The 12,102-nt window shown below is 54.1% G+C and overlaps 1 protein-coding gene across 3 annotated transcripts in view; it reads left to right on the top strand.

Moving 5' to 3' along the window:
* Window positions 1-12,102, top strand: part of LINGO1 (leucine rich repeat and Ig domain containing 1) — a 178,375-nt gene that overhangs the window by 75,403 nt on the left and 90,870 nt on the right. Inside the window, exon 1 of one of the 3 annotated variants that reach the window (XM_023195981.3) lies at window positions 3,947-4,060. The exons of the other annotated variants lie outside the window; for them this stretch is intronic. The gene's annotated coding sequence lies outside the window, so the exon portion shown is untranslated. Of the gene's footprint in view, window positions 1-3,946; window positions 4,061-12,102 lie in introns of those variants that run through there. 3 annotated transcript variants of the gene reach the window in all.

Genomic DNA, 12,102 nt, shown 5'->3' with positions numbered 1-12,102 from the left:
GCTGCCATCTTTTCCCACACTCATTCAGCAGCCTCATGAAGGAAGCAGGATGCAGACCTCAGGCCCACTTGGAAGTTGGGGAAACAGGGCAGGAAGGTGTCTACTCTCCCTGTGGCCCCCAGAGTGCCAAAGAAGGATGGAATCTTCCTTATCAGCCAGGCTTCACTGTCGGGGACACAGAGGTGGCACAGGCACCATGCTTCTCTTTAAGCCACAGTCTCACAGGGGAGACAGGACAAAATAATAAGCAAATATAGTAATGTTAAACAGTGGAACATAGGGCAAGAAGCAGTTGTTCAAGGGAACAGGGATTTGGGACTGAAGTTCTTGGAGAAGAAGAGAAAGATCCAGGGACTGTGGTGGCAAAGAAGGAGCAAGGGTTGAGCTGGGTCTTGAAAGGCCATGTGAGTTTAATGAAATGGATCAGAGAAGGGAGATTCTGGAGGGGAAGAGGAGAGGGCTCTGGGTGAGCAAAGGCTCAGAGTGGGGGCTGGGGAAGAAGGCGCCTGGCTGGAGCAGAAGAGGCAGAAAGCAAGGCTGTGTGGGCTGCCTCCTGCAGACGTCTCAGTCTTCTCCCAAGAATGGTGAACCAGAGGCCCCTGAGGCCTGTGAACAGATGCCAACAGCGAGAAATTGGCCAATGGATCCTCCATGGCCTGGCACCATCAAAGCTGCCAAGAGCAGAGAGGCCCTGCAATCTGGGAGCCTGGCGGCCCGGCACGGTTGGCCAGCTTGCTGTACGACCTTGAGCAAGCACACTCTGCTAAATAGGGCTACCCCAGCCACCCTGTCCTCCCTCCCAGGTGGGCTGTGTGAGGTGTTCCAGCCCTGTGAAGTCTTCAGCGAAACAAAAGCCAGCACCGTGGCAGAGTAAAGGAGTAGAGGTGAAGGCTTTTAGCTCCCTGGCAGAGATGCCCAGCAGAAATCCAAGGCGCGTCAGAAAACGGAGTTTCTGGAGAACCTTTGATTTAGAGAACAAGGTTTTGGCATCAAACTGCGATCAGAGAACAGAGGCAGCCTGCCACACCGTGAAACTGAGCGCTATAAACCTCATTAATCTGATGCCTCCATGTTCAAAGTGGTTCCTAATTAGGAGCCAAGACTCTCTATCAGCTGGGTGGCCCATTGTTCCTGCTGGACAAGTCCCACCAGATGACTTCAAAGCCCATTCCTCATGTCCCTCTGCCACTCAGTGCCAGTTAACCAGCATTTAGAGCTGGGCCGCCTGGGCTGGCAAGCTTGGCCATGCTCCTGCTTCATTTGATGTCGGAGCTGAAGGGCCTTCCTGAAGTTCTCCAGCAATGCAGGCAGACAAGGGGAGGGAGGAGCTGAGTGCCAGGTGTGGGTGGGGGTGAGGGACAGCCCAGGGTGGCCCCTGCCCCCCTGGGAGTCCAGAGGCCTGGAAGGAGCAGGAGAAACCAGAGGAGCTGCAGCTTCCCTCGGCCACCCTCTTTTCTCCCTTCCTCCTCCATGGGGGGCTCCTCTTCACTGCTCCAACTCCCCAGTGCCCTTCTGAGACCCACCCTTTTACCATCTCTCTCCATCCTCCTGAGGAGGGTCTTCGATGCCCAGTGAGAAGCCAAACTAGGTCTGGGGACACAGTGTGGGGTCTCACTGGGTGGTTTGATATGGATGGACTCAGTCCCTGATACGTTGGCTCCCACCTTCCCTGTGTTTACCCCCACCCTCCACTGTGCCAGGGCTTTGTGCACAGTAGGTGCCCATCAAGGGCTTGCCAGCCAGTGTAGCTTCTCCATAAGCCAAGTCATGTCTGAGAAGCTTGTGGCTCCATCAGGACAGGCACGTCAGAGCAGTGGGCCTGCAGCGCCACTGGAAGTCTTCAGGAGAGAGTTGGGAAAGGCCTGTCAGCAGTGATGCCACTTTCAGTCTGGAACAGCCAGGTGCAGGGAGGCTGGGTTTTTCTCTGCCTTCCAGGATGTTGAACCACAGTTGAATCTAGAGACAGAGAAGGCACAAAAGGAAGACCCAGATCAGTGAGCCTGAACCAGCCCGAAACTGGCGGTCAGGATGCCGGGATTCCAGGCCTGCCGCTGTCCCTGACTCTGGCCACTTTGTACTCTTGAGCAGGTTCTTGGCCTCAGTTTCCAAACCGGTGGGAGGGGAATGATGACCCTGTCTGTATGGCTCCCTGCATACAGTGAGGTCAAATGGAAGACGAACTGTGAACCTGCTTTGGGAGCTGTCCAGAGTTCTGGGGGCACTGAGCATGCTCCAGCTTTGCTCACACACCTCTGCAGGTGGGAGGCTCACCCCATTTTGAGGCCATTTTCCATGGCCAGATAGTTGCAGTTGTTAGAACAATTATTGTACTAGTTTCTTAGAGCTGCTGTAACAAACTACTATAAACCTGGTGGTTTAAAACAATAGAAATTACTCTCTCACAGCTCTGGAGGCTGGAAGTCTGCGATCAATATGCCCGCAGGGCCGTGCTCTCTCTGAGGGCTCTAGGGGAGGATGTTCCTGGCCTCTCCCGGCTCCTGGTGTTGCTGGCATTCCTTGGCTTGAAGATGCATCACTCCAGCCTCTGCCTCCATCTTCACATGGCCTCCTCCCCTAAGTGTGTCTACAGAGCACAGTGGTAGGATCTCTGCTCATTGCAACCTCCGCCTCCTGGGTTCAAGCAATTCTTCTGCCTTGAACCCACTAATCTCCTGAGTAGCTGGAGATCCAGGCACCCACCACCACGTCTGCCTAATTTTTGTATTAGAGACTGGATTTCACCCTGTTGGCTAGGCTGGTCTCGAACTCTTGACCTCAGGTGATCTGCCTGACTTGGCCTCCCAAAGTCCCAAAGTGCTGGAATTACAAGCGTGAGCCACTGCACCTGGGCAAGTTGACCTCTTGCATAAGAACATCAGTCGTTGGATCAGGACCCACCCTATTCCAGTATGACCTCCTTGTAACTGATTACCTCTGCAAGGACCCTATTTCCAAATAAGGTCACATTCTGAGGTTCTAGATGGACATGAATTTGGGGGGACACTATTCAACCTGGTACCTTCCTTTTCCTTCTGAGCCCAGACTTCCACCCTGTGGCTTCACCCTTGTAGGTTTTCCCCTGCTCCTGACCAGCCCCAGCTCCATCAGTTTCCTCTGCCCCAACAGGGTTCCAGCCTCCCGATGCCCCACTCTGCTCTTCAGGGCACACCGGGCTGCTGGTAAAGTTTCTGTCCTCCTTCCCAGGGCTCGCCATCCACCCTCCTGCTCTTCTCGCCTTTTAGATGTGGAAACTCGTCGCTTCACTCCAGGACTCAGCCTGGGTCCCACCAATTACCGGCTTCCTTGATGTCTAACACTATAAACCCCTTCACCTCATTATAGGAAATTTCTTTTGAATGGCCTTTAAAAACCATCTCATTACACAGGAAGAACTGTAATTACCTTGTGCAAGACAGAAATTCTGGGCAAGCTGGTGCCTGATACCTGTCAAAATTATGGGACAGGGTTCCCTGCTGGCTGGTTTGGCCATAGGAGAGAGCTTCTTCTCTCGCTCATCTCGTCCTTTCTAGCCCCTTTTCTTCTGGGACTTGTGGTCACCCACATCTCCGTTGGTGGCCCTAGAAGATCAGGACCTCCCACAGAGAATAGAACCACCTTGGATTGGTGCCTGTGCTCCTGCCTGGTGTCCTGGCAAATCCTGATGGTCAGAGCCTCCCCCAGGGGTTCTCAGGGACTGCCCAGCCTCTTCCTGAGCTCGCCCTCCTGGAGGCTGCTGGAGCTTGCCCAGTGGTTGCAGAATGTCACAGCTGGGTGGGACTCTGGAAGTTAATAGGTTCAGCCTCCTGCCCTCAGCCACTTGTCCAGTCCTTTTGCCCACCAGCTTCTGGGAGACCCTAGCCCTTCCTGGGATCAGGGTTTCTCCCTGAATTGTTTAGGGGATTTTCTTGATGTCTGGCTAAAATCCCTGGTGCCCCAGTGCTGACCTGATTTTAAGCTCCATCTCTTGCTGGTGGTGCCCCCTTGGGCAAGCCATGTGGCCATTTTGAGCTGTTTTCTCATCTGCAGAATGGTCGGGATCATTTGTGCTTCAAGAGTCATGGTGAGCAGAGTCTGTGGCCACAGGCGTCAGGTGCCCATCCTTGGGCATGTAGCAGGAAGTGAACCTATATTGCTTCTACTTTCCAGGGGAGCTTGACCATGGAGGCCCTTTTCTTTCTCCTGTCTGCATAATGTGGGGTGGAGCACACTTCCATTTGGACTTCTCCTTCTCCTCCTCCTCCCCTCCACCATTTCTCCCTCTTCTCTCTCTCTCTCTCTCTCACTCTCTTTCTCTCTCTGTCTCTCTCTCCTGGAGCATCAGAAGACATGGCACATCCTGTTCCTCTCCAGCATCTCTGCCTGCAGACTGCCACCTGCTGAGGCAATCTACTTCAAGAACACCCAGCTGCTGGCATGGTCTCAGTAGTTGCAGGTCCTTCTCTGCTCAGTCCCTAGCTGTACTGTCCCCTGCAGGGAATCCGTGTGGCATCCTGGCACTGCCACAGCCATGGGCATTGCCCATGGAGGCAGAACCATGCCTATCCATGTGTCTGTCCTGCCAGCACCTCCTCTGGAACTCTGGCTATAGCTTCTGGGTCTGGCTGGGGAAGCAGAGAGGGTGGAGCCTCTGGTCTGCTCCTCAGCAGGGATTCCTGCTTCTTGAGCACCTGCTGTGTTCCAGGCTCTGTGCTAGGGGTTAGGCATATAGTGAGCAAGGCAGCCGTGGCCCCTTTCCGAGTGAAGCTCACAGTTCTTCTTGGGATCGGGGTGGTGACAAGTAGTAAGTAAATAAACAAGTAGATGTATAATTGCAAATTGTAATGAGCAGAACAAGAGAACAATAGAGAATGCAGCTAGGGGGCTTCTGGCACACTGAGACTGGGCAGTCTGGGAGGGCTTCTCTGAGCAGGCATCTTATCCCATTATCAGATGGATAAGAAGGAGCTGTGTGCAAGGAAGAGGAAGAGCATTCCATGTCCTGGAGAACCTTGGTGTGTTGAGGAGCTGGAAGGAAACTTGTGGGGTAGCAGGAAGAGAACCAGAGGAGGTGGGGTTGGGTAGGTGGTCAGGGCTGGGTCAAACTGAGCCTGGGGCTAACAGTGAGGAGGGTGGGTGGGTTTTGGTCTAAGAGAAAGAGGAAGTTGCTGGAGGGTTTTAAGCAGGGAAGGGACTTAATCTAACTTAGGCTTCAACAGTGCTGCCCTGGCTGCCAGGTGAAGAGCAGAGGGACACAAGGACACAGAAGAGTAAGGTGGGCCACTCCAGGGGGTCTGGCAGGCCGTGGTAGGCCTGGCCCAGGACAAAGGTGCCGGGTTGGGTGGGGATGTCACAGGGAGGCGAGGTTTCTAGTTTGGGCAGCTGGGTTGATGGTGGAGACGTTTGCTGAGGCAGGAACCCTGGAGAAGGAGTGGTTTGGGGACGAGGAACGATGAGGCGTTTGTAGGACATCAAGGGGAGATGGCAAGGATGTCAGGATCTTAGCTGTGACAACAATGGGATTTATATATTATTATCCCCATCTTACAGACAAGGGATCCAAAGCTTAGAAAGGTAAAGTGCAGCCCACCCCGGGCCACACAGCTGGCAGTACTTCAAGCCAGGGTGGGACCCAGAGCTGTTGGCCCCATCTCAGCTTGCATTTGAGAAGAGCAGTGCTTTGCGCTACAGGGTGAATGAGTGGTGGGATTTCAGGCGTCAGTGGGCCCCTCACCTCCAGTGTGACCATGGTGGTCTTCACCCGGGGCCAAGTCTGGAGTCAGTGGGTGACTCTCCCTTAGGACATGCAGCCCAGAAGGCCTCAGCCACCCTGCAAGAGTGGGGACAGCTCAGCCCCTTGGCACCATTGTGCCTGAGAGGATCCAGAATATTCCATTGTTCAGCCTGAGAAGAAGTAAAAAATTAGCTCCAAGTCAGGGCTTTCCGAGGGTGGCAGAGCCCAGGACAGGGTGGCTCCCCGAGGCTTTGCCAGCCCCTGCCACCTCACCTTCTTGGTCTTGGGAGGGTGCTTGGCACTTGCCTGCCCCTACCACAGGGGCCCTCCTCTGCTAGCTGGGCGGTGGGGGCACTGAGAGGAGGAAAGCCTCTAGGCAGCCAGAGGACTGGGTGGAAAGAGCCCTGGACCAGGACGGGAGCCCTGGGGCCACCATGCACCTCCCAGTGACCTCAGTGTCGCCTGTTGGACAGTGAGCCCTGCAAATGAGTGAAGCATAGTGCCCTTTCCCTCCAGCATTCCAGGAGTCTCACCTTCCTCTCTTCTGAGGTGGGAGCCAAGGAGCATCTCCAGGGCTTGGATTGTGGAGTTGTGGTCAGGGCATAAAACTGGTCTGGGAGCCTGGAAAGCAGCCCAGGGTGCTGGAAGTGGACTGGCGTGTGTGTGTGTGTGTGTGTGTGTGTGTGTGTGTGTGGCATGGAGTGGCGGCATCTCCCTGCACCCCTGTCAGGGATGAGCCGGCTCATATGACAGAAGATTAACCCAGCAAATTCTCCACAAGGAAATGGGAGCCTGGCCACCCTCCCTAGGGCCTAGACCATGACACTGGTCTCTGGTGCAAACTGGGCATGGTGGCTGGTGACTGTCAGGGCTGTGTGCAACCAGGGTCAGGATTTACATTGTGGGGCCAGAGACAGGGTTCAGGGTGGGACCAGGGCTCAGTGTCCATGGTGAGAGCTGAGTATGTATCCGGGTCAGAACACAGTCTATGACTGGTGTTAAGGCTCACTGTGTGACCACTGCTTAGTGTGTCAAGGGTTAGGGTGTGTGACTAGGGTCAGGGCTCAGTGTCTGACCAGGGTCAGGGCCCAGTGTGTGACCAGGGTCAGAACTCAGTGTGTGCTCAGGGTCGGGGCTCAGTGTGTGACCAGGGTCAGGGCTCAGCGTGTGACCAGAGTTGAGACTCAGTGTCTGACCAGGGTTGGGGCTCAGTGTCTGACTGGAGTTGGGGCTCAGTGTGTGACCCTGGCTTAGAGTGTGACCAGAGTTGGGGCTCAGTGTGTGACCAGGGTCAGAGCTCAGTATGTGACCAGGGTCGGAGCTCAGTATATTTGACCAGAGTTGGGACTCAGTGTCTGACCAGGGTCGGGGTTCAGTGTGTGGCCAGGGTTGGGGTTCAGTCTGTGATCATGGTTGGGGTTCAGTGTGTGACCAGGATCGGGGCTCAATGTGTGGCCACGTTGGGGCTCAGCACAGTGCTCTATGTGTAGCCTCAGAGGCAGATTGGAGGCCCTGCCTCATCCACACTCCCTCTGAGCTTTCCGCTTGTCTCTCCCATGGGGCCTGTTAGTCAACTGCTCAAGGCTGATGCCACTTCTCTGAGCCTTGATGAGCAGAAGCTTGGATGGTCATAGCTTCTGCAGATCCTTCAGAACTTGCCGTGCATGAGGCGCCCTGTGGAACACTGATGGTGGATATTATTGCCCCTATCTTAAGATTAGGAAACTGGAACTCAAAAAGATAAAGTGTCTTTCTGAGGTCACAGCTTGTTAAGTGGCAGAGCCCAGACTCAAACTCCTTGTCTCTTTTTTCCTTTTCAGGCTCCTCAGCATTTCTTCCTGGGGCAGAGGGACCTTTGGCAGAACTCTCTTCCTATGGGTCCCCCATAGAATCTTCTTCCTCTTTCTGCCTAGACTGGGGCCTGTGAGTTCAGCCTTCCTCAAGCCAAAACTTCCTAGGAAGGCCAACTAGGCCTGAGAATGGTCAAGGAGACCTTCCTGCAAGGTCTGAGGCATGCAGGCAGGTCCTGTCCCCAGCAGCTGGGGACTGGGCAGAGCCTGTCTGTAGGGTCCCATCAACCCCAAGGATCGGGCTTCTCTCTTTGTTAGAGATTAACAAAGAGGGCTGTGTCAGCCCCAGTGGAGGCATTTTGAGCATTGTGGTCCTGGATTTTAGAGCTCTGGAGGGTCCTTCCCAGCATCCCTGACATCACTCCATAAGCATTTCCTCCTTTGCTTCCAGGGAGTGGTGGGAAGAGTGCCACCCCTCCTGCTGTAGGCCTGGACACCTCATGTTGCAGATGAGGTTCAGAGAGGGAAAGACACTTGTTCCAAGACACAAAGTGTGTTAGTAATGGAGGGACCCAGAACCCTACCTCCCACTGCCAATATTCTTAGGTGTTCCCTCCTCCTGGCTCAAAACCCTTGTAGGAACTGAGAACCCACAAGGACTTGAAACAATCACGTTCTAAGAGTGGGACTCCAGGCACTGTACCAGCTGTTCTCTTGGGCCTTCCTGACATTTCTCAGTAACAAGAATCCCCCCATTTGTGAGTCATTTGGAAAATTTCATGGGGGAAGTGGTTCAGAATTTAAGTGAAGTTCCAGGAGGAAGAGACTCAGGGAGAGTTGGGAAGAGGCCCCTGCTGACATGAGGAAGGAGTAGCCCTTTGCCCTGGCTCATCTGCAAGCCTGTGAGATGGACAGAGCAGTTAGCTTCACAGCTGGGGGATCTGAAGCTCAGTGAGGCAAAGCAATGTGCCCAGTAGTTCCCAGCTCAGTTCTCATTCACATCTGCCTGGTCCAAAGCCAGTGGGTTCTCCGCAGTCCCCTCTGTGTGGCTGGACTGTGTTAAAGAAAGAAGGAAAGAGACTGTCGCCTGCCCTCAAGGAGCTGCTGGGAGAATGAGATTTAAGACAGAATAGGGAGCAAGAGCTGCATTGTTGAAGTCTCAGTGCTGTGTGGCACAGAACACAGCCATGCCGCTGGAGCTGCTGGGAAAAGCTGGGTGGAGTTTAGATAGGATCAGGGATTGGGAAGAGCAAGCTTAGCCATTGTGTGTGTGTAGCCCAGGCGAACTGGGGGTAGTCAGATAGTCAGGAAGGCAGCTGTCCGGGGTGCTGAACCAAACCACCCTCATGAGGCCGGTCTGCAACTCTTTCTGGCCACTTTGGTCTGAACATCAGTTTCTTCACTCGGAGAATTAGAATACTGATACCTGCATCACAGTCTCATTGAGAGGGTGCAAGAAGGCCATGGCATGTTGTGCTGAGCTTGTGGCCTGTGTTCCGTTGATGCTTTCCAAATGGGAACACCAACTGAAGGAGGCAAAGCCTCCTCCCCAGGCCCCTGGGGTGGAGGGTGCGGTCATCTGTGATATCTTACCCCAGGCACATGATCCCTCGGGAATGGCAGGTGCTGTAACAGGGTCAGCACTCCCCTTTGGCATGGGGAGAGGCAGCTTGTCTGGGGCCTCTCCACCCGCCTGATGCAGGTGTCCCCCAGCCTTAGGCCTGGACACTTCATATTGCAGATGGGATGACTAGGAACCAGAGAGGGCAAAACACTTGAGCCAAGAAACAGTGTGTTAGTGGAGGATGGGGCAGAGCCCCACAGCCCTACCATCCACTGCCAATATTCCTAGTTGTTGCCTCTCCCAGGTGCAAAAGCCTTGGGAGAACTAAACACCTTGGATCACCCAAAGGCATGAAGCTCTAGTGTGGGGCTTCAGGCACCACTTGTGATACCTGTTCTCTTGGGCCTCCCTGACCCCCTCTACTAGCCTCAGCCCCCAGGTGGTTTTTGGGTCCTAGCTCTCGGCTGGGCCTTCATCTCTCTTTAACCGTACCCCCAAACTCCTGGCCCCGTGCAAGCTCTCTTAGTCCATTTATGTGTTACTCTAAGGGAATACCCGAGGCTGGGTAATTTATAAAGAAAAGGAGTATGTTTGGGTCATGGTTCTGCAGGCTGTACAAGCATGGTGCTGGCATCTGCATCAGGGGAGGGGGCCTCAGGGAGCTTCCACTCATGGCAGACAGCGAAGGGGAGCTGGAATCGCATGACAAGAGGAAGGAAGTGAGGGAGCCGTGGGTGGAGGTAGGTGCCAGGCTCTTTTTAACAATCAGTTCTCATGGGAACGAATAGAATGAGAACTTGTTACTCCTTAGGGGACAAGAACGGTACCAAACCATTCATAAATGATCTGCCCCCATGACCCAAACATCTTCCACCAGGCCCCACCTCCAACACGGGGGGGTCACGTTTCAGCATGCTATTTGGAGGTGACAAATACCCAAACTATATCACAAGCCTTCTTGGGCCCCTTGATCAACTTGGGGCCTCCTGGGTTCCCACCCAGCCAGGGAGGTGCGATGCTTTGGGGCAGGAATTGGGTGAGAAGAAAGCTGCTGGAAGCCAAAGAAGAGACCTCTCTCATTCTCCCCTGCCTCTTTTCTCCTCATCTCCTCAGCCTGCCAGACCACCTCGGCCCTGGGCTTGGGACGACCTGCAGCCACTGAGAGGAGAGCCAGGAAGGGTTTCCCCCAAAAGACCCCCCCAGGCCTGTTGGTTATGTTTGAGATGCACCCCAACTCCTGTGTCATTCACCTTTCAGCCTTTGGCATCTCCTTGTCCTTTAGAACCAGACAGTGCTAGGTGTGCATCCCAGCTCTGTCATTTCCCCTGTCCTTGGGCAAGGAACATAGGCCTCAGAGCCTCAGTTTCCTCATCTGTCAAGTGGGAATAAGAACATCTATCCCACAGTGTGCGGTTTCAGTGTAGGAGTATGCATAGCAGAGGACATTGCCGCTTTTCTCCTGCCCCGGTCCCTCTTCCATGGTGATGCTGACCTCCCACCCACCCCTACCTGTTTAGACCAAAGGCTGAAGCCTGGCACATGGGTGAGGTTGTCCTGTGGAACACAGGAAGAGGGAGGCTGCAAGTAGCAGGCCGCACATAGCACCAGTGTCTTTAACACTGAGGGGACCAAGCTGAGCTGCTGCAGCTATCCTTAACCCCTGACCTTGCTGCCTCTGGCTTGGTTCTGGAAGATACCCTCCCCTGCCCACCCCTGCTTACCCAGGTTTAGCAGGAGCAGCTACTTGCAGTGATGTGAAAAACACTTGGAGTAATACAACTCGGAGACTTTGACCACTGGTAACACTGACCCCACCTACCACCCTGCCTGCAGCTGGCCCAAGGCTCAGACCCCAGTCCCCCCTCCACCAGCCAGTCCGCCCAAACTAAGAGTTTAGGAGGGTCAGGTTTGGCTTCACCTCTCCCTCCGTTTCTCTGAGCACAGAGTACTCACACAAAGTCTGGCACAGGGTATGTGCCCTAAATGCTTTACCTGTTAGTAGCAGTAGTAGTAAGAGTTGTTGTCATCATAGTAGAGCAGTCCCATTTCACAGAGGGGCTAGGTGAGGCCCACACAGTTGAAAAGCTGCCACCTCTGTGGAATCTTCCCAGCTCTGCCCCTTCTCCCAGAGTAGGCAACTCCTTTTGCCTTTTTTCAATTTCTCTGCAATGCTCTTGTTAGGGGACAGCTTGGTAGACAGTGGGATAGATTTCAAGGTGGGGAGAGGTGTGTTGAGGGGAGCAGCTCTCAGGGCTGAAGGTGCCCTGAGGAGGCCTAGAGCAGGTTTGATGGGCAGGAGGCCGATCTGCCCAGGGACCCTCTACCTGGGAGTGCCCTGCCCTCAGCCCTCCCCTCTGCTGGCTCCCCAGCTGCCTCCTGAAAGACTGAGAATGCTATCGTGTGTGGTGACAGCAGGACCTCTGCCACCCCTGTTACCTTGACCTCTGCTGATTCCTTTCCTGCCCCCTGTGGTGTCTGCCAAGTCCTTCCTCTCAGTCCCTTCCCTACTGGGTCCAATGGGCAGAATTCTGGCCTGGTCATATTGCTAACAGCTGGTTAGCAGGTAAACTCGCCCATAAAGTTAATTGAGCTCTTAGTGTGTTTGAGACATGGGGAATGCTGAGGACTGGGCTCTAAGGGGTCCTGTCACTAGGGAGGTGGAGGGGGGAAATGATGGTTAGTATGTGCTTACTGTGTGCAGAGATGATGGTTAGTATGTGCTTACTGTGCGCAGAGATGACAGCTAGTATGCACTTACTGTGTGTGGGGATGATGGTTAATATGTGCTTACTGTGTGCAGATGACAGTTGGCATGTGCTGTGTGCATGGATGATGGTTAGTATGCGCTTACTGTGTGCAGATGATGGTTGGTATGTGCTTACTGTGTGTGGGGATGATGGTTGGTATGTGCTTACTGTGTGTGGGGATGATGGTTAGTATGTGCTTACTGTGTGTGGGGATGAAGGTTGGTATGTGCTTACTGTGTGTAGATGATGGTTGGTATGCGCTTACCGTGTGTGGGGATGACGGTTGGTATG

Source organism: Piliocolobus tephrosceles, chromosome 6 (genome assembly GCF_002776525.5).
Source record: "Piliocolobus tephrosceles isolate RC106 chromosome 6, ASM277652v3, whole genome shotgun sequence".
NCBI classification, from domain to species: Eukaryota; Metazoa; Chordata; class Mammalia; order Primates; family Cercopithecidae; genus Piliocolobus; species Piliocolobus tephrosceles.
The sequence above is the reverse complement of the archived record's forward strand: the minus strand, read 5'-3'. Positions and strand labels throughout refer to the sequence as shown.